The sequence below is a fragment of the Sceloporus undulatus genome, chromosome 1 (assembly GCF_019175285.1).
Source record: "Sceloporus undulatus isolate JIND9_A2432 ecotype Alabama chromosome 1, SceUnd_v1.1, whole genome shotgun sequence".
In the NCBI taxonomy this organism is placed as follows: domain Eukaryota; kingdom Metazoa; phylum Chordata; class Lepidosauria; order Squamata; family Phrynosomatidae; genus Sceloporus; species Sceloporus undulatus.
In genome coordinates, this window is record NC_056522.1 from 329,032,825 (window position 1) to 329,055,659 (window position 22,835).

At 40.2% G+C, this 22,835-nt stretch overlaps 1 protein-coding gene across 6 annotated transcripts in view; it reads right to left on the bottom strand.

The window, feature by feature from the left end:
- Positions 1 to 22,835, bottom strand: part of NOVA1 (NOVA alternative splicing regulator 1) — a 174,920-nt gene that overhangs the window by 52,172 nt on the left and 99,913 nt on the right. The gene's annotated exons all lie outside the window — the stretch shown is intronic.

The window sequence follows — 22,835 nt, forward strand, 5'->3', positions numbered from 1 at the left end:
ACTTTATTTATATAGCACTGTAGATTTACACAGCTTAATACATTTTGCAGAAATGGTACCGAACATCTAGATTTTAAAAGAGAAGGTAACATGTAAAGGATGAAAACTAAAATTGATCAATTCTATGATAATGAAAAATCCAGGTCCATATGGGAGGACATTCAGGCATCTAATGGGGAAGTTTCACTGCCAGAAAAGTATCCCTGGACCAAAACACCCAAACATGTATATATTGTCCTGCTCCTGCTAAATGATGTTACTAACACCCAGACTGAAAGACAGGGGAGAACAACAGACATGAAATTACTGATGAGAATTTAATATCAACCTTTGATCAATATATTAAGCTAAACTAATTTAAAATCTGTAAGAAACATACCACAAGAATGCATGCTGCAATTTCTCCTGTCTTTCAAGTTTATACAGGCAGTTACACATTTGCACAATGCATGTGTCACAAAAATTCTCCCCACTCCCATATATTTGCCAACAATCTGTATACTATTAAACAGCTTTAGATTTTGCAGAATGTCATCTAACAAGAAATCATAAAAATGACTAGAAGTTTTGTATTTCACATGTTCGTATGAATACTAACAGCATTCTGTTCAAAAGTGTTAATTATGAGTTTGCAAATACAGACTATATCCAGTGCTGTTAATGGGCTTTCTAATACAGACTACATATTAATACCTTGAACAGTATGGTGGGGGGGGTGTCTAATATAAAATATTAGACAGTAGGAATGATATTGTGATGGTGGTGGTGTGCCTTCAAGTACATTCTCATTTATAATGACCCTAAGATGAAACTATAATGGAGTTTTTAAGAAAAGATTTGTTTTACTCTTTCCTTCCTCCAAAACTGAGAGAGTGTGACTTGCCCAAGGTGACCCAGGGGCTTTCCATGGCTGCCCGGGGATTCAAACCCTGGTTTCCAAAGTAATAGTCCACTACACCAACAACAATACTGAAGTACCATTTCTTTATTTAGTTATTCTAAAGCATTTTCATTCCACTTTTTTCCTGGAAAAGTTTTCACAGCATTTTTTCAGATGGGTTTTTAAAAAGAGAGAGACTCTGCCCTCTTATACAATAAAAAAAGGCAAAGAGAGAAATTAATTGCACATGTTTAAAAAAAAAGGAAGTTGAAGAGGCTGTTTTCTGCCATAAAGTTTGATCTGGTGCTGTGAGAATAACACCAAGACCATATCATTTCTTTAAATGCACAGGTATTCTGATGTTAACTGTTTCCTGTTAATTGACATGAACTACAAAGAAGAAATAACAGCATTTCTTGGTGCAATGTCATTTTAAAAATCACAAAGTACATTTCCTAAAATCCCAGCATACATAGTAAAAGAAAATATTTTCAGGGAATGCAATTTACAAGATGATTTCATCAAGACAGACTTAAAATACAGATTTTTTTGGCCTTTAATTGCAGTATGTTGTACAGTAGTTCTTCCAAATTTGCGGGAGATACGTTCCGTGTCCCCCCCCCAGAAAAATCCAAAATCTTGCAAAGATAGTCCCACTGTCCCCATGGTGTCATGGAAAAGGACTCAACTTTGGTAAAATTCCTTCCTTCCGCCCCCCCCTTCCCTCCCGCTGGCATTCCCCCCCCCAGCGCCCCGCATTCCCCTCTCCCTCCTCCCATCTCCCCCCCCCAAATCTCCCCCCACTGCTCCCACGGCAGCTTCCCATCGCCCCCCCCCCCGGTGCTGGGGATTTAATCGGAGCCGGGCTGCAGGGCTTGTATTAGCCTGGCAGCCACAGGACTCTCTTCCCACAGCGCTTGCGGGCCGGCATGTGTAAACCCCCGCCCCTCCACCGCAGCCAATGGGTGCACCCAGGCTTCCATTAAAGTCCTTAGTGCCAAGGGGAAGATTCTATTAAGGGAGGGAGCCGTGACCTTGGCCTTTCGAATGACCAAAACCACAAGTGCCAAGACCGCGAATCTGGAGGGACCACTATTCCAGCAAAACTGTGATATATCTGAGAAGCACACCAACATTTGTATGAGTACCACAGCTAAATATTAAGTGTTTTCTCTCTACTCAACAAGCTTCCTAATGAAGAATACAGAATAATAAAATCTGGTCTTTATGTATTTGTTGAAATAAAAATTTACTTTTTAATTTAAAAATAAACAGTTTGGAAAAATGTTGAGAAAAGCCTTCTTGATTAAACAATGAATAAATTATAGAACATGTTCCTGAAATTTGTTATCATATCCCATAATAAATTAAAATAAATGAAATATATATACAGCATTTCTATGTCTGTTTCAAGAGATTGCAATGCTACTGCAGAAGATATCTGGCAAAAAGCCTGACTATTGAAGTACAAATTAACTTGATCTATGGATGCAATTTCCTCTCACTTCCTTTTTCTCCCCTTAGCTTTACCATCTCCAAGCTCTTTTGTGTGGAACTCCTGTGGTTCCTGCGTTAAGCGATCTAGTTCTAAACAAGTGCACCAGGGAGTCTTTACAATGAAGTATTAATTGCCTACTATATGATAGGAAGTAAATGTGGATTGATCAATGTAGCTAATGCAAGTGTTCTTGTCTAGGTCAGCAGACAAAACATTTATACAAAACACAGATCAGCTTACATAGAAGATCCTGGAGCCTGACACAGAAAGCACTTAAAGGGATGAACACTATCGAAATAATGGCAAGGAAAGGAGTCAGAGCCAAAAAGAAATTTCATTAAGCTGAGATTCAAGTGACAAGTATTCTGCACACTGGACTCTTTAGAAGTCGTAGATTAATATACTTCATATGACATCATGCTAAACAGCATTTTCAGCCTGTTTTTTCTCTGTTTTTAAAAAGACAGCAAATTGTACCATAGCTTTAAAAATTAAAAGCAATATAAATGTTTTACCAGCTACCTAATATAAACGGAAAACACACTTTTGGAAACAGATTAAACTATGGGAAGATCCAGATTATAGCAATCTTTGAGTATTGGGCATACAGGTGCTGCCTTCCCACAAAACAAAATGTGATGCTATTCAAGCTATTTTTTCTCCTCAAAAATCCTGTGTGAATGAGTGAGTGATCTTGTACGTGTGTTTGCACAGGGAAATCTTTCACACAGAACCTATATATGGTTTACACCTTCCATCTTGAATGCACATGCTTCTTCATTGTATGAAGACTGTCACTGCCTAAGTAAAAGTCCAAACCGGTCTTATATTTAGGTAGATGCTATAACAAGAAAACAGAATTCTCCAAGCTCCATCTCAAGTTTATTCTGAATTATTGAATTATTCACTGAACTCCTCTTACATAATGTACAGTAGGCCCTCGGTATACGCGGGTGATCCATTCAGGACCCCCTGCTTATAACAAAATCTGCGGATGGTCAAGTCCCATTGCCCTTAATTATGGTGCAGCCATGTGGCCGCACAAGCATTGATAATGGGACCAAAGTCTCACAACTCCCCTCTCCCCTCCCTCCCTCCTTTCCTTCTTCCTTCCTTCCTTCCCTTCCTTCTTTCCTCTGTTCTTCCTCCCTCCCTCCTTCCTTCCCCCTCTCCTTCTCTCCCTGCTTACCTGCTTCCTCCGAGGCTTCTGCCCTGGCTTGGCTGTGGGAGTGGAGTCTGCCGGGGCCGGGAGCAAGGCCAAGGCTTGAGTTTGGGAGTCCCAGGCCCAGCTGCCAGGACAGAGCCTCTGGACTCCGAAATTCAAGCTTGGCTCTTTCTGGCTCTGGCTCCTTTAGAACCCTGTTGGCCAGGGTTTGGATTTCGGAGCCCAGAGCCTCTGTCCTGGCTCCTTCTGGCCAGCGAGGTTCCAGGGGAGCCAGTGCCAGAGCCAGGGCTTGGTTTTCGGAGCTCCAGGTGCAGCAGCCAGGACAGAGGCTCTGGGCTCTGAAACCCAAGCCTTGTCTCTGGCACTGGCTCCCTCTGGCCAACGAGGTTCCAAGGATGGAAGGAGGAAGAACAGAGGGAAAGAGGAAGGGAGGGAAGGAGAGAGGAAGGAAGGGAGGGAGGATGAAGAACAGAAGAAAGTAGGAAGGGAGGAAGAATGGAGGGAACGAGGAAGGGAGGGAAGGTGAGGGGAAGGAAGGAAGAAGGGAGGGAGGGATGGAGGGGGAGGGACTTTTGTCCCCAATGGTGGCGTGAGTGCAACCCATCATTGGGGGCTATATTGGAATATATTAGCTTGCCATCCGTGGATGCTCAAATCCACATATGGCAAATCCGCGAATAAGGAGGGCCCACTGTACCTCTTAGCATCTTCCACCATTTCCAACTTAAACTGTTTTGAAATAAGTATCAAAATATATCTGAACAACTGTGGGTAAGTGTGCCTTTGAACAGAAGACTGTTCCAAGATAAAACTACAGTTGGTCCTCTGTACGCACGGATTCTTTACTCACTGATTTAACTATCCACAGCTTGAAAATATTTTTTAAAACAACCGAAAAAACAAACCTTGATTTTTCCATTTTTTAAAATAAGGGATACCATTTTACTATGCCATAGTATTAAATGAGACTTGAGCATTCATGGATTTTGGTATTCACAGGGGGTCCTGGAAGCAAACCCCAGTGGATAACAAAGGGCCTACTGTATGAATATTTCTAATTATAGTTGATAGAACTAGAAAGGAATGACCTTGACCCAAGGCTAGGCCTTGCAATTGCTGGTATCATGTGGCTACTATGTAGATGTTTTAAAAAGAAAAGTGGAATGGGGACATATACCATGAAACAAACAATAATGTGGGTAGAATTCAAAGACATAGCCACATTAGTCTGAAAAAGCAGTATCCTAAAGGATCTTGTAGCACCTTTGAGGCTAACTGAAAGAGAGAAGAGAGAAATTCTACTGACATTTTCACACACAGCCTGCTTATATAGATCTGTCTCTCAACTTCCACTCCATCCCATGCATGTGAAGAAGTAGAGTCAAGTCTATGAAAGCTCATGCTACCAACTTTTCTTTCAGTTAGTCTCAAACAGGATAACATACATAAAGGTTAGACAAGTATTTCATCCAAAGATGTTTGAAATACCAATTTGGAAATCAAAATAAATACACTCGTCCCTTCAGATCTGCAGCTTTGACTTTTGCAGATTTGATTATTCACAGATTTAATTAATATGTTCTCTCTAGGAATCTCTAGGTCCTCCAGCGCAACTCTATGATCAACTTTCACCAAAGGTTGCACTGAAGGACCTAGAGATTCCTAGAGAGAACATTCTATTAGGCATTTGTAGCTCCACCAGCACATTACTATGGTCAATGTCTGGCAGATGTTGACCACAGAATTGCACTGGAGGACCGAGAGGTTCCTAGAGAGGTGTTGTCTCAGGTAAAAACGTAGTGTTTTTGTTATTTGCAGTTTTTTCACATTCCCGGGGGAACCTGTGTCCCTGACCCCAGGAAATGGGGAGGGATGAGTACATTTGAAATTGTACAACCTCAGTGCTCATGTATGTTTTCAACTGACCAGAGTAAATATGGTATCACCATTAATAAACACATACATAACAGCTGACAAATGAAATTAAAAAATCCAGAGCAACCCCTGTTTTCATAACAATATATTAAGGGTTTACATACTATGAATGAAATCTTTATTCCTCATATAAAGATCTTCAGCATGCCTTTATAGGGCCCGTAGAGACAGGCCAAAATAAAGCTGCTTCGGATCACTTTGGAGGTATGCTGTTTAAATGACACACACATCTTAAGAGGTCAGAAGTGGCGCTAAAGATGTGCTCTGGTCCTTAAGACGCATGCATCATTTAAACAGCATACCTCCAAAGTGACCCGAAGCAGCTTTATTTTGGCCTGTCTGTACAGGCCCATAGTTTCAAATTATTTTTTTCTAGAAATGATTCTGGTAGATCTCCCTATTTAATGTGGGTAGCATATCTAACACCAGCCTGTAGGAATATGGACTTTGCTACCATATGCAACAGCTCCCACCCTATTTATATATATGCAAGATAGTTTCTTTTTTGTTTATGAGGAAAGAGAGGTGCATATTTTTTCAATTGTACGAGGGGGAGGGTAGAGAGGTCTACGCCATATATAAAGAAGAAAGAGGATGAAATGGTTGCATTTTAAACTCCTGTACATATACTGAATCTTCAAATTAGGTATCATAATCTTACAAACACATATAATGGTTTGTGTCAGACAATGCAGTGATATATAGAGAAAGTTGCACATAGGGAAGGCTGTCAGTTATATGACCAATGTGTGCAACGTAATAAATCTATGAATTAAAGTTGGCAATTTTTGTCATTTTAAAAGCTTTTAGCTTCCATTAGTGTCTCAAGTAAACTGCCAAGCTATTTACTATTTTGAGCAGTAAAAAAGGTATGGCTTCAAAGTTACATGAATTGCCAAAGTATCCATTCATTTCAATAAAATACTTTTGAAACTCTTACTAAATATGGTTCAGAATCTAAAACTATAGCAATTGAATAAAGGATATTCCACTATACTCAGACCGTTTGCAATCCTATATATTCATCTGACAGTAGGTCCCACTGACTTCTCAACAAATATATGACTGTGTTGTCTTTTGGGTTAAATAATTTATAATTTCAGTCATGCATGCAGAGCAGATGGGGTTGGATTGGTATTATGACCGGTTAATACCACTGTGTTTGTCTAGAGTGTATGTAGAAAAGGTGGAAAGGTGGAAAGAGGCAACAAGGGGATCAGCTATTTTGGATCTGATCCTAACCAACAGGGATGACCTAGTTAATGGAGTGCAAGTGGTGGGATCCTTAGGTGGGAGTCATCATGTACAGTACTTCTGGAATTTGCTATACAATGGAAAGGAGAAGACAGGCATAGTCAGACACGCATTCTAGACTTTAGGAAAGCTGATTTTAGTAAACTTAGAGAAATACTGGGAGTTATCCAATGGTCAGGAATACTAACAAAGAAGGGAGTTGAAGTGAGTTCAAGACGGATGGGAGTTTCTCAAAAGAGAGATAGTGAGGACACAATTTCAAACAGTTCCAGTGAGGAAGAAAAATGGGAGATGTCTCAAGAAACCAAGATGAATGACTAAGGAACTTTCAACTGAGCTAAGTTTTAAATGGAACATGTATAAGAAATGGAAAAATTGAGAAATCACCAAAGGGGAATTCAAACAAATAGCTAGTAAAGTCAGAAAAGCTACAGCAAAGAATGAACTCAGGCTTGCTAGAGAGGTTAAGAAGAACAAAAGCAGCAAAAGGAAGAAGAAGGAAACGGTAGGACCACTGTGTGGAGAAGATGGCAAAATGCTAACAGGGGACAGAGAAAAGGAAGAATTACTCAACACCTTCTTTGCTTCAGTCTTCTGAGAAAAGGCAAAGGGTGCTCAACCTCAGGATAATGAAGCAGAGGACAGAATAGGCAGATTCCAGCATAGAATAAGGAGATAGTACAGGAATACCTGGTTAATCTAAATGAATATAAGCCTCCAGGATCAGATGAACTAATGTAATATCAGAGCTTGGACAAGTCATATGTGGGGGATCCAATAGCACTCACTATGGGTCTGAGTGGAATGGAATCCTTCTGGATCTTGGAAAGTCCATATAGTCTTGGTGAGCGAGCCTCACATTTGCACAAACTTTGTCTTGTGGATGGCTGAATTGAGGAGTTTTTGATCAGGGTGTTCATTTTTCTGGTGATTTTGCTGGTTGAGTCTTGTTTCAGCTTTTTGTATATTGTAGGATCCAGGAGTTCCTTGATTTTTTGTTCGTATTGTTCTGTATCCATGTTTACTGTGGCATTGCCTTTGTCTGCTGGGAGAATGCTGATTTCTGGATCCGAATTGAGGTCCTTGGTGGCTTTTCTTTCTTGTTTTGTTGCTGGGTGGTGGTTTTGCCTTGCGCAGAATCCTTGCTATTTCCCCTCTTATCTCTTCTGCTTCCTCCTCTAGGAGATGGTGGAGGGCGGATTCAACCCAGAGGAGTGAAGACAAGCAGCCGCCCAAAGGGAAGATATTTTTTACCATACATCAAAGGAGTCACAGGCAGAACAGGCAAAGTGGTGAGGAAGCACAACCTTCAAATGGTTTACAAACTGACAAAGAAAATCCAGCAAATGCTTCGCTCAGCCAAAGACCAAAGAGACCCTCTCACAGCCGCAGGAATTTACCACATATCATGCAGCTGCAGACAAGTCTACATAGGGACCACCAAACGCAGTGTGCAAACAAGAATCAAGGAACACGAGAGACATTGGAGACTGGGCCATCCAGAAAAATCAGCAGCAGCAGAACATGTCACAAACCATCCTGGGCATAAAATACTATTTGAAAACACTGAAATTCTGGACCATGCCAACCACTACCATGTCAGAATGCACAGGGAATCCTTTGAAATCCACAAACACCTGGACAATTTCAACAGAAAAGAGGAAACCCTTAAAGTAAACAAGGTTTGGCTACCAGTCCTGAAAAATCGCAAGATAAAGACTCAACAAATGCAAATGAGAAATCTCCCAGCAGACAATAAGAACTATCTAGTAGACACTAATACTCTTCTGCAGACCCTCCCACCCTGAGGCCTGCCATTAGCAACAAAACAATACACATGCAAATCACTCCTGCCTTTCCAGGTCACACAATATATATACCCAAGTCCTTTTCAGGCATGCATTCTCTGAAGATGCCAGCCACAGATGCTGGCAAAACGTCAGGAAGGAACTCCTCTAGAACATGGCCACATAGCCCATAACCCATAAAAAACGATCTTTATCAATGACTTGGATGACAGAATTGGGGGCATACTTATCAAAATTGCAGATGACACCAAACTAGGAGGAGTAGCTAATACTCCAGAGGACAGGATCAAAATTCAAAATGACCTTAATAGATTAGAAAGCTGGGCCAAAGCTAACGAAATGAACTTCAACAGGGAGAAATGTAAGGTAATGCACTTAGGGCGGAAAAATGAAATGCACAGATATAGGATGGGGGACACCTGGCTGAATGAGACTACGTGTGAAAGGGATCTAGGAGTCCAAGTAGACCACAAATTGAACATGAGTTAACAGTGCGATGTGGTAGCTAAACAGGCCAATGCAATTTTAGGCTGCGTCAATAAAAGTATAGTGTCTAGATCAAGGGAAGTAATAGTGCCACTATATTCTGCTTTGATCAGACCCCACCTGGAATATTGTGTCCAGTTCTGGGCACCACAATTAAAAAAAGATGTTGATAAACTCGACTAGAGTGTGTCCAAAGAAGGGCGACTAAAATGGTGAAGGGTCTGGAAACTGTGCTCTATGAGGAAAGACAGGGAGCTGGGGATGTTTAGCCTAGAGAAGAAAAGGTTAAGAGGTGATATGATAGCCCTGTTTAAATACTTGAAGGGATGTCATATTGAGGAGGGAGCAAGCTTGTTTTCTGCTGCTCCAGAGACTAGGACCTGGAGCAATGGATGCAAGCTATAGGAAAAGAGATTTCACCTCAACATTAAGAGGAACTTCCTGACAGTAAGGGCTGTTCAACAGTGGAACAAACTCCCTCCAAGTGTAGTGGAATATCCTTCCTTAGAGGTTTCTAAACAGAGACTGGGTGGTCATCTGTCGGGTATGCTTTGATTGAGAGTTCCTGCATGGCAGGGGGTTGGACTGGATGGTCCTTGCGGTATCTTGCAACTCTATCTGCCGCCGCCCTGATTTGCTGCGTGAGGGAGCCGCAGCGGACAAACCGCAGCAAAAAGAACCTGCAAAAAGCGGGTTTTTTTCTGCTGCACTGTTATGACGCCAATGGCGCACTTGCGACATCACAAAGGTGCTGGGATGTGCAGATGCTACACATTCGTCATGTCAAAATGGCGGCACCCGTATGTATAGGGCGCCACCATTTTGATGCCCTCATCACATGCAAGTCGCGTTTGGAAGCGCCGCCCCTCGCACGTCACGACGGCACCCCATAGGGTCCATCTATCCAGCACCTTTGTTGCCTAGCTGAATGACCTATGCTGGGAACTTAACAAGTACCTTTTGATTCAGCTGGACCTCTCAGCAGCTTTTGATATCATCAATCATGGTATCCTACTGGGCTGTCTTGTTGGGATGGGACCTGGGTGCAGTGCTTTGCTCCTGTTGAAAATCTTAGCCATTGATATGTGGGGCCCCTCTGGGCTCAGTTCTATCTTCCATGGTATTTAACATATACATGAAACTGCTGGGAGAGGTTTTTCAAAGTTTTGGAATTCAATGGCATCAGAATGTGGATAACACCCAATTCTATTATTCCTTTCCATTTCAATCCAAGGAAGCTGTTTTGGTTCTAAATCACTGTCGTAGACAGAGCTGTTCCCAGTCAGTTGAAAATAAGATATGGGAATAAGGGTTCAGCCTTATGCTGGATCTGCTTACACTCCATCTGAAGATACAGGTCTGCAGCTTGGGTGTGCTTCTGGATTCAATTCAGAGCCTGGAGATTCAGGTCTTGAGAGTGGCCCAGTCTTCTGCTATACTATGAGACATATTAATTTTGCACTATACATTTAAAGGAAAAAGGAGAACACCCTCTTTTAAAAATCGAAATGTCTCCAAATGCTCCATGTATTCCAGCTTTATAACTACAGCTCACATATTCATGTCAACAAATCTTTTTAAATGGATATTATGAAGTATTTTATAAAATACTTGTTAATAACAATGATCAGACCTTTACAGAACACACAAAAACATTTCTGCTTATACTGTATGTTTCAAAATCAATGGACACCATGAAACACAATATCTATAAGATATTGAAAAGTCATTATAGCAGGATTAAGTTAGCCCCAAAATGAGAATAGTCAAACAGTTTGTAAGTGAGATTGGACATAAGAATGTTGAAAACAGATACAGAAAGTGACAATATGGGGTAAGCAAAACTATAGTCAGAATTATGTTAGTACATCATCCTGCTCTAACAATCTATTAATACTAGCACAGAACATTTGTTCAGGGTTGTATGGCAAACAGGGAAAGGCAGAGAAAGCCTCATCTGTAGTTTGAACTAGAGTTCCTCAGCAATGGATTGAACAATTGTTTCCTGACATGCTACACAAACTTCAACACTATCTGACCCCTTCCTCATGGGGATGCCCTACATTAATCTATTCCCCTCACCACAGGCTAGTCACATTGCAAAACTGGATCTGCCATGTCATCTCCATGCACAAAGACCAATTTCCTATGTCTTTGTGCACTAACAACCATTGTTAAAAATTGGACCTGAAACTTCATTTCCATACACAAAGGACTTGTAATTTGTATTGACATCCTCACATACCAACAACATATATACGTCTGTACCTAGCTTCCACTCCACCAAATGCATCTAAGGAAGTAGACTGAAGTCTACGAAAGCTCATGCTGCCAATTTCTTTCTTTCAGTTAGTCTCAAAGGTGCTACAAGATCTCTCTACGTACTGTCTAATTAGTGTTTGTCTTCCAGGTAAAGTGTTTGTCTTCCTTCAAGCTAAAGGTGCTCTGGGACAGTTGCCTTGGAAAATTTACTTTCATTTTCAAACTCTCAACTGACAGCCAGGAGTGGTGCAAACAGACTGCTGAAGAGTTTCCACCTTTGTCTGAGGATGATTAAAACAAAAAGCAAAAAACACATGATTTCTCTGCCTTCCCACTGCTGCAGCAGCACCCTTTTTACTCATCCCCCGGCCATGGTACTGCCTATGTTGGCATAGTAACACCAGCCAACAAAGTCTTGTTCTCTGTCTTTGCTCCACTGAGTTGTTACCATGACATTTAAGGAAATGTCACCTAGAAATAGAAACTGATAAATAAAATGTTAGGGGAAGAAAACAGCATTTCAGAGACATCAGTATATGAACAACCTGTGTAATAAACAAAAACAGCCAATATATTAAAAAAAACCCTGCTTGAAATTCTTATAATTTATATAGCATGGGTTTAATATCATAGTTTATGAATTTATCATAGCAGAGTAATATATACAATTTATCATAATTGGTTATCTGCTGGTGCACCACCATTTAGAATCAGGCCATAAATATATTTCCCAATAATCTAAAGGAAAAAAAAAGTTTAAAAGTTAATAACACTGAAATAATCAACATATTTTCTTTTAAATTAAAATTAAGCATAACTTGTATTCAGAGGTACCGTTCTGTGGTTCAAAGGCTTCTGTGGGATAAAGGACTTTTCCTGATTTAGTGCCCAGTCTTTGTTTTTGTTTTCCCCCAGAGGGGAAAAAAACTTTCAAAATCCAACAGTACATCTCAATACATCTCAGTGAAGGCACTAGCATAAGATGCTTTGTTCAGTTATATCCCTTTTTTGAAGCCTTTCAATAATTGTACCACAGCAGTTTACAACCAGGATCAAATTTCTTCACTGGCATATCTCTGAATCCAATCCTAAATCATCATCGTCATCATTTCCATTTCCAAAAAAACCTTTAAAAATATGGTATAAATAATTATACAATTCAGTCTTTTTATTCTAGTGTTTAATACTCTATAGTTGTCCAATAATAATTTCTTAAACCTTTCTGCACATTCAGTTTCTACTATGTCAGAGTAACTTTTGAACTGTAGGCTTAAATCCCCCCTTAGCTGGTCATTATACTGATTGGACAGTGTTGAACCAGTCACTCTCACAGGATGACTGTGAGATGAAAGAAGGATGAGGAATCACAGATGTTGGTTCAGACTTTCCAAAGGAAATGGTGAGCTATAAATGTAATCAATATAAATTGGCTGGAAAACAACAACATATTTTTATAGCTAGACAATATTTCTTGATTCTTAGCATGTTAATTTTGAGGCATGTTTAAGCAAACCATGGCTTTATATTTATTTTCCTAGATATCTACTCTCACTTCAGGTTTTATTGCCAAGACAGTGCGAGCACATGAATTAGTTTTATACAACAGAAAGAAAGAAGAAATATTTTTACAACTGGAAGGACATGGTGTATGTTTTGGATGGCACACCTATCTCTGGTACAAAAAGAATGAAATACATGCAGAATTTAATAATCATAAGATAAGCAATCCTAAGAATATGGAATAGATGTAAAACAAAACTCTGCACCAAAATGCCACTATGGATATAATTCATGAAGTGTTATACAGAATGCATAAAAAGAAGGAAGAATAGATCACCTACAAAGATGTATTATTTATGGAAAAGAACCAATATAGATTAAAGACATAAGAGGAATTGATGAGTATGTAATACAATAGTATCATTATAGACTATAAAAAGAGGGATTCTTAACAGATTAGTCTTGTGGATCTGAGGTAACAAAGGCTTGAAATTAACCTTTGCACAGACAATGAATATGTAATTATGAAAATGTATAAAGTACTATTGAAAATGGAGTTAGAAACCAAACAAGTCAAAGTGTGCATGATCAAGTGGACCCAAAATATAGACCATAATACTGAGATGGAAAAATGGAAGAGACTGTGGACTTAAAAAAACTATTATCTCCAAGAAAACTTTTACAGAATGATGTATAGGTAGTATCTGATCTCAAAACAAATGACAAAAATGTATAAAGGTTAAAAAAAAGTATGTTGGAAATACAAAATCCATGAGGAAATGTTCTACTGTATGTGATGGGCATGTCAGAAAGCAAAGACATTTTAAGGCAAAGAAGTCGCTGCAAGAAACCTTTAAAATGAAATCACCAATGAGACTAGAACTGTTTTCCAGAGGAAGATACTATAAATTATGGGAAGACTATAAAGGGGTGCAAGGGACACAGTGGCTCAGAGGTTAAGATGCTGACTCTGACGACTGCAAGGTCAGCAGGTTGGCAGTTTGAGACTCAGGTGCTATATGACAGAGTGAGCTCCCATCACCAGTCCCAGCTTCTGCCAACCTAGCAGTTCGAAAGCATGTAAAAAGTGCAAGTAGATAAATAGGTACCACTTCGGTGGGAAGGTAACCGCATTCCATGCAGCCATGCTTGCCACATAACCATGGAGTCGTCTTTGACAATACTGGCTACCTCGGCTAAGTAATGAAGATGAGCACCACCCCTTACAGTCAGACATGACTTGAGAATCATGTCAAAGGGGAAACCTTTACCTTTTACCTTTATAAATTATAGATTACTCCATTATATCATTTCAGCACCTAGAATACTGTATGCACAAATTTGAAAAAGGTGAAAATATTAATGGAAAATGAGAGTTAAAACATTAAAATTGGTTGGAATGGACAAATTGATCTTAATGATTAAAGGAAAGTTTATAGATTTTTTTTTAAAAAGTGGGAACCATATTAAAATTATATTAATAAAACAGAAGGATGGTCAATGCTCCTGGGCTTTCAATATTGAAGAGTGTGAGAAAAGAAATGATAGCTAGAAAAGAAAAGATAACTAGAAGATTAACTGATACTATGTAAATATTAGGGAGAAAAGGTTAATATGTTTATATTCATGTTTTTAGTTTGAAGGGTAGGATATCAACAGGGTTTTGCATTAGGGTTATAAGAAGGTGGGGGTTATAGTTTAGTAATTTGTCTATTAGGTGCAGATGTATAGTGTGTATGGGTATTTATAATGTGTATTCTGTATTTGGTAATACAGTATGTACAGCTGATGTATTAAAATTAATAAAAATTACACACACACACACACACACACACACACACACACAATCCTCTTCCCCACAAAACTGCACTAAAAGCTGCCTCCGGCTGGCTGCGAACTACTTGAGGACATGGCATGCACACACACCCATGACACCCTGAAGGAACCCAAAGTGGATGCAAGTCATCCAGCTTTTGGGAATCTTGGGGGGCATGGCTGTTATACGCCGCAAGCCAACATGCCAGGAAGCCACCAGAGGGACACGAAAGAGCCGCTAAATATGGCTTTTCCACGGCCGAAAAAGGGGTGGTTAAAAACCGCTCCTTTTTCAGACAGCACCACAGCGGATTGGGGTGCACCGTGTGGCTGCCACGGTCCCCATCTGTTTTTGGGTAGGGCAGCTTCACATTGTCCCATCTGGGCTGTCTATTTCGGGCTATAGTTGGCTTCTTAACAAGGATTAAAAGTGCAGTTTAAATGCTAGTTTTCAATTGTGATTTGGAAATAAAGTACAATAATTTCAAACCAGAAAGTGAGAGATGGAATCATGCATGGGGAAAAAGAGGAAGAAGAAAGAATGTGTGACCAAGAAAGCCATTCATGAAGACCCAACAATAGTCTTTATTTAAAAACAAGCTATTAAAATGAATGTCTGCAGAATAATTAATTTTGAAAATCAGACAAAAAAGAGACATCAGCCCAAAGTACCTTCTCCCATATACAGAAAGTCACAGATGCATGCCACTGGACTTAAGAAAATTGCAGCAACATAGCATTTCCAATGATAAGTCATCAAAATATATTCAGATTTTCTATTTGTAGATGATAAAGCAAAAATATCAAGCCTTTCAGAGTACCAATAATACAATTGGCTTCTTTCGTTAATATCAGAAAATGATCAAACATCAAATGGAGTCTTAGACAAGATTTATTGCCATGAATTAAGATCACGTCTAAACAGAAATAAATCAGTGATCTGATTAATCTGTTACCTTACACACTGAAAATCCTTCTTATGTTGCGACAATCTGTTAGAACTGACAATCTTCACATTCTCACTTTCTGTAGTTTTAGCTTTTTATTTACTCCCTCCGTCCATTAAGAAAAAATCATGGAGAATAAAGAGGTGACTGTAGTGTACCCATACATCTATATATGCATAGTAAGTCATCTGTTTCAGGATAGAAGCCCAATCTACTCCACTAGCATGCCAGTGGTGATAAAAGCATACCCAAGCATACACAAAGCTGTACCTAAGGTGTACTAGTGGAGATATGCCACAGTATCTATGTAACAGTATCTGCTTTTATGACTCTACCAATGGAGGGGCTCAAACAGGAAAGAGATGTGGATATGACAGGGAGTTATACAAAACTATTATGTTCCCAAGGCTGTAATCCCTCCTCTGATAGAGGTATGTTACACTGACTTCAGACATGGTGTAAGTTGAAAACTACAAATTTAACTCAATCAAAAGCAAAATATCCTTTCCAGCTTCTGTCACAACAGCACTGGATTCAGACTGCCTCTGCAACCAATTACAATGGACAACAAAGGATAGGAAGGCCATATCAGGGCATGGCAAACAACTTCTGCATTCTGTATAGAAGAAAATTGCTTTGCAAGAAGATCCTGGCCTCAAAACGTAAACAGGAAAAGTATATGGCTAACAGATGTCTTCCCTAAACTCTGACAGGTATTGTACTTCAGGAACCCAGACATTAAAACCCAATATCCATTGCTACAAGAGGGCATACAAGGAACAGCCAGAGAGCTCTTAGGCCTCACTGTACTACGTGCCCAATGTCACTTGCACATCTCTGTTGCCCTGACCATTTGCCGTGAAGACACTGGAGGACAGACTATTAAAGAGCAGAGAACGAATTATCTGGGAGGAAGGCAGCCTGAGCATTCAAGTATAGAATATTCCCAATAAACCTTATCCTTTTGAGTGAGAACCAAGAGTGATTTATCTTGGTTTAGAATGAGGCCCAGTTGTTTGAGAAGAAGCAGAATGGCATCTATGTCCAGTAGATGTTGTCGCCAGGTGGGGGCTACAAACAGTCAGTCATCTATATATTGACAGAAGGTGACATAATAATTTAACATAACACATTCATCCTTCTTTCACCCCCCCCCCCACTCTACCTTGCTTGAACTCATCTGCTCCCACCTTCTCTTCAGGTATGCACAGTGCCCCCCACTTCTTGCTTCCTCCCTTTTCTTCCTCTCCTTTTGTTGCTTGCTTGTTGATCAGAAGTAAGTTTGGAAAGCTTTTTGCTGTTGCTACTGCTGATCTGAAGAGGTGGGGATGGAGGGGGAGTGAAGGAGGCAGAGAGCAAACCAATAGAGCTCAAAACAAACCAAAAGGACTCTGAAAGGCTAAGGCAATGAGAGGTGTAGATCCTGCCACATGGGTAAGCAGCTGAGGGATGAGCTCCCTTCATAACCAACTTTCTGAGAGGAAGAAGAAAGAAAAAGACAGGGGGAGGAGGAGGGACAGGCAGGTGAGAAGGTGAGCAGTTCAGTTGTGGATGGGAAGAGCTTGGTCTCTTCTCAGCCTACTCTTGTGTAACTCCTTTCCACACATGCTCTCTCCTTCTTCGGGTGCTCCTACCTTTTTAGCCCTTCAGAGGTCTCTCTGTCTCACCCATCCACACACACACACATTGCCTTCTCTAACCACAGTCTGATCAAAGGGCTGATGTTCCCTTAGTTTATCATTACAACACCTTCAATTGAAGCCCCTAACATATTCCCTTCCTTTTCTTCTTCCCTCCATCTCCAAAAGAAAAGAAAAGAGGGAGGGTCTGAAGCCAGACAGTTAGGAAAAGGAGGTGACAAGGGGGCTTGGGGCTGAGGAGGAGGTCAGACAGAAGCAGAGACTGGAAGTTGGAAGGAGCGGTAGAAGGAAGAGGGGGAATGTTGCTAGGAAAAGACTCTGTGATAGGGTCACCATATGTCAGGCACACAACAACTAACAAAAGGAATGCTATGATCTTGAACTACTATTTCATTCTCTGTAATACTGTGTAAGACTTGAGATTTGATTAGAGACTTGACTTGAAAGTATCTTGCAAGGAGTTGAGACCTGACTTGAGACTTGAAGGAAGAGATTTGAGACTTGACTTGATACTTGGAGTAAAAGATGTAAATGCATCATTTTCCACTGGATCAAGGGATTGAATCCCTACTTTATGACAGTGGACTGCATCTTGTACATGTACTTGTTTTGCACTGATATTAGATTTGAACAGGCTACTTTCATTGAAGGGCAAGTCTTTGATCACCACATGTGCCTGACCAGAAAGTCCAAAGAAACAAAGCCAAACGTGCATTTGTAGAGCTATGAATCTAGACAGCACCTTGCCACTGCAGTCTGCTACGTGGTGGAAGGAAATAATCTGCTGACCAACCAATTTATGAGCCTCTGAACAATGACATTTCTCTATTATCCTTGTCTCCCAATTTGTTGAAGGCAGTCAGTTTCTCTCAGAGCAGTTGGTGATACAAGCCCATACACACAACGTAGTTGGACATTTTACAAAAGAGGGCTGCAGAAGAGTAAAATTTTCTGTCCATCAAGTTCAACTTTCCACCTTCTTTGTTCACTAGCTTTGGATATAATCTGCATGATGCACAGGACTGTGCTGTGTCCACATGATTGGCTTTGGGTGTAGACCAAGCCAAGGTATATCAGTGTCCTGAACCTTCTGAAGGGCTTCGATCCTGTCGGACATCAAAAGTATGATAGGAGATGTTGCTCAAGACTTGTGGATAACCTGTAAGATGTATAGGAGCACAGGCAACTGCAACAGTAGCCTGAATCTGGACGTGGTGCAAAAACAGATAATCAATTTTGCTTGTGGCTGTGGTATGGCCAAATCTAGCTATTTCACCATTCTCATCTTTTTGTCTAGAGATGCCTCCACATCATTCATAGAAGAGGAAGGATCTATCCCTCCCAATAATGTGGGGGGGGGGGGAGACTTCCACATTGGAATAATGACCTAATCAGTTTCAGAATCAGAATCCAAACATGAGTTAATGGAGGACAAAGACTGGAGGGCCTGAGATGTAGCTGGCAGATTTACCCAGGAAGAAGCAATTTCAGAAGGTTGCTTCAGAATGTACTGAACAGACTGGGTTACAAGCAAGGACCAATAGATGTGGAGAGATGACAAGGAAGCAACTGCAGCCTAAGAGCATGTTCATACTTCAGACGCCGCCCTCTGTTCCTTCTCATCTGAGCTGTAAAGGTGGAACAATGGGCACAAGAGGCAACCACATGATTTTTGCCAAAGCAAAGAAAACATTTAATGTGTCCATCCTGTTCTGGGATTTTAGCTCCACAAGAGATGGGCTTCTTAATAGTTGCAAGTGAGAGACAATAGCCCTGAGGGTGACTGCAACCTTGAATGCCAACACAACAACCACTGCCGAACTACCAGGTGTATCCCCAGGACTGAATGAGCTGGAGGCCTGATAAGATAAAGAATAAACTGAAGAACATAGGTCTGTCTGATGGCAATCTGGCTCAGCTGACAGAGCTCTACAAGATCAGGGTTCTGTGGGCTTCAGCCAATTTAGATCCACTCTAAAAAAACACTATATATATATATATAGCGTTTTTTAGAGTGGATATATATTTTGCATGGGCTCCTGGCAGTTTCCATCTCTTCCTTCAATTTGCCTATTAATAGCTGTTGATGACACTAAATTATTTAGGCTGGTAAGAACAAAATCAGTTTGCAAAAAGTTCCAAAAGCTATCTATAAATTAGGAAACTGGGCAATAAAATGGTAAATCAGACTCAGTGTTAGTAAGAGCAAAATGATGCATATTGGGACAAAAAAAAAATATTCCAACATCCCATGCATTTTTTATTATTACTTTATTTTATTTCAGAGATTTATATCCCACTTTTCTCCCACAATGGAATTCACTGATTGGATGTGAGCTGGCAGTGACTGACCAAGAAAACTAGGACTTTTAAAAGATGGCCTAATGAAGCTGTTAGCCTAGTATGCAGCTACTGTTAAAAACAACAACAACACTAAGCTGGGTGTAATTAGAAAGAGAACTGGAAATGAAATGCAAATATCACAATGTTCTTATATAAATCCAGTGTGACTGCATTTTGACTACTGTACATAGTTCTTATATTGCATTAAAAAATCAGAATCATGAAGAATCTAGAAAAAAATCATTACAAGAAAATTTTCAATGTTTGGGCGCTGTTTGGCTTAGGAAAAAAGCACGTAATGGGAGATAGAATAGAGGTATATAAAATTATGCAGAGAGTGAAGAAAATAGATAGACAGAATCTTTTCTCTCATTTTCATACTTGAACCTGTATTCATACACTGAAACTAAATTTTGGGAGATTCAGGACAATTAAGTATTACTTTCATATGACACGTAATTAAACTGTGGAATTCAGGGCCACAAGATATAGGCGTGTTATAGACGGGCCTAAGAGGCGCCGTCCTTGCGCCGCGATTACGCGCGAGGGGCGGCACTTCCGGACACGCCTTGCCCCTCGTGCGTAACCGATACGTCAAGATAGCGGTGCCCTATACAGATGGGTGCCGCCATCTTGACGTAGTGGATGCTCTGCGTCCGCACATCCCAACCCGGAAGAGACGTTGCGAGTGCGCGCTTTGGCACTTGCGATGTCTCTTCCGGGTTGCAGCGCGGAGGAGTTGTGCGGTTTGGCTGCTGCGGCTCCTCCACGCTGCAACCGGCAGCGGCCTGAGACTGCCCCTTTTGGGCTGTCTGTAACGGGCCATAGTTATGACTGCCAACTTAGAAGGATGGAGTTATCAATGGGTAGATATCGCCTCCAGTATCAGAGATGGTATGTCTCTGTATATTAGTTGCTGGGAAACAGGAGATGGGAGTAGCAGCTGCACTCATGCCCTGTTAGTAGCCCTCCCATGTTGGACTAAACGGGCCTCTGGCCTGATCCAATACGGATCTTCTTATTTTCTAAGTGCAATTTTACATAAGCTCCTTTAAAATGAAATCTTTAAAATGAAAAAGAGGGACTTGCGTCTTGAACTTCAGTATGAACGAGGTACTAGAAGTTATCCTGAAGCAAATATAGTCACCCTTCCATTCTGGCAGACTTGAGGTCTGCAGTCTTGAATATTCACAGAGGGGCGACCTCTGTTATTTTCAATGGTGTGTGCCCCCGTGGCACACTCCACGCATGCTCGTGGGCACGCGCCCCATTCAAGCCTATGGGGCTTGAATATCAGTGAGTCTCCGTTTTTGCAGGGGGGTCCGGAACGGATCCCCCACAAAAATGGAGGGCCAAAAAATACAACTCCTTTTTCAGTTGAGTATCTTCCATTGCATACTTTCCATGGTATATTTCTTATAGCAGGTTTAAATCTCTATCTGTTGCTGGATGGCAACCTAAACGGAAAGTATTCTACAAAACTGGATGGTGATGTGAACACCTGAAGGGGGAAAAAAAAACACGTCAACTGCACAGCTGAAAATGAAAATTTAATAATTATATGAAGGAATTGATATTTCCTTTCCATGATTAATCAAGGTACAAGACATTAAGCATTCTGAATATACTGTAATACCCGCTTGGAGACTAAAACTTGAAATAGAAGCTCGTAAACCTTTGAAGAAAATATAAATTAATACATATTAGTTTGCTAAACTAAAAGCAATAAAAAAAACCCACAATAAAGTCAGCTGCTAGGAAAGTAAAAGGTGTGTGTCATTTCCAGTACCTGAAAGTATAATAATAGGAAAAAGGAATCTTTAACATATTTGAAATGGGTGAGATTTAACAGCAGGCAGGAAAAAAGGAGAAGACAGTCCTAATGTTTTCATATACTTGAAAAGAATCTGTAAAAACAATCTATGGATAAGTGACATAAAATCACTGAAATCCAAATATAGAAGTCACCAAGGCATTTACTTCTATGTAAAATAATGGGAAGCACGACATTAACAGTAAACGAACACTGATGTTCACTAGATTGAAATATCTTTTAAGGCAACTGTTGAAAATGCTGATTATGGACAGTCAGGCTTCTTTCTGTCCAGCAAGAGAGGACAAAAATACTTAAAAGAAGATGACAATGTATAAAAGCATCACAGCTGGGCCAGGAGAAGACAAAATGATTGGATCATTTGTAATCATTCAGGTTGCCATTTAGACACCTTAAAAATATGAATATTATGTATGGAAAAAAATTGTGAATCTCTTCCTGTGAATAAGGAAAACATTGAATGCTCCATAACAAATAGAACAATCAAACAGTAAATTGCCTTTTAAAAATAGACAAATGTACACATATTATTATAATTAATCATGCTTTTTCCCAAAACTGAAACTTGGTGCAGTGTAGAATTTAAAAGAATGCAATTAAAACATACAAAAGTCAGCATTAAATTAGAATTAAACTGTTACAGTATTAAAACACATCACTTATTGAAAGAATAAAATGAAGTTAAAAAAAAAAGAAAATATTAAAAGCTCTTAAAAACAGTACTACACACCATAGCCTGTTCTTTAAAGACTTTCTGTTAAGGAGGCATCCATTGTGACCTCCCTGGGAAGGGTTCCAGAGTCTGGGAGCAGCCACCAAGAAGACCCTCTCTCGTTTCCCTACCAACTGCACTTGCGATGGTGGTGGGACTAAGAGAAGGGCCTCTCCTAAAGACCTCACAGTCTGGGCTGGCTCATACAGGGAGATACAGTCTGCCAAACAATTTCCTAAAAAGAGAACTTTGTGGACAGTTGAATAATGGAGGTAGTTTTTGCAGTTAAAGGGAATTGTGAATACACAGACACACAGACACACACACACTCTGTGACCCTAGGTTGGAAAGAATGATTTACATGTTAATCTGTGTATTGTTCTGTTGTTGAATGGTAAGGCCTCAGGGTGGGAGAATATGCAAGGAGGATTTGTATCTGTTTAATTAGTGATCTATTGTCTGCTGGGAAAAACCCTGATCCTGGGTGGTTTTCATTTGCATTTTGCTGGGTCTTAATTTTGGTGTTTTTCACGATTGGTAGCTAAACTTTTTTCACTTTAAGGGTTTTTTCTTTCCTGATGAAGTTGTCTAAGTGTTTGTGTATTTCAATGGCTTCCCTGTGCATTCTGACCTGATAGTTGTTAGCATAGCCCAGACTTACAGTGTTTTCAGACAGCATTTTATGCCTGTTATAAACCATCCTGGGCATAAAATATCCTCCCACCCAGAGGCCTTGCCATTCAACAACAGAACAAT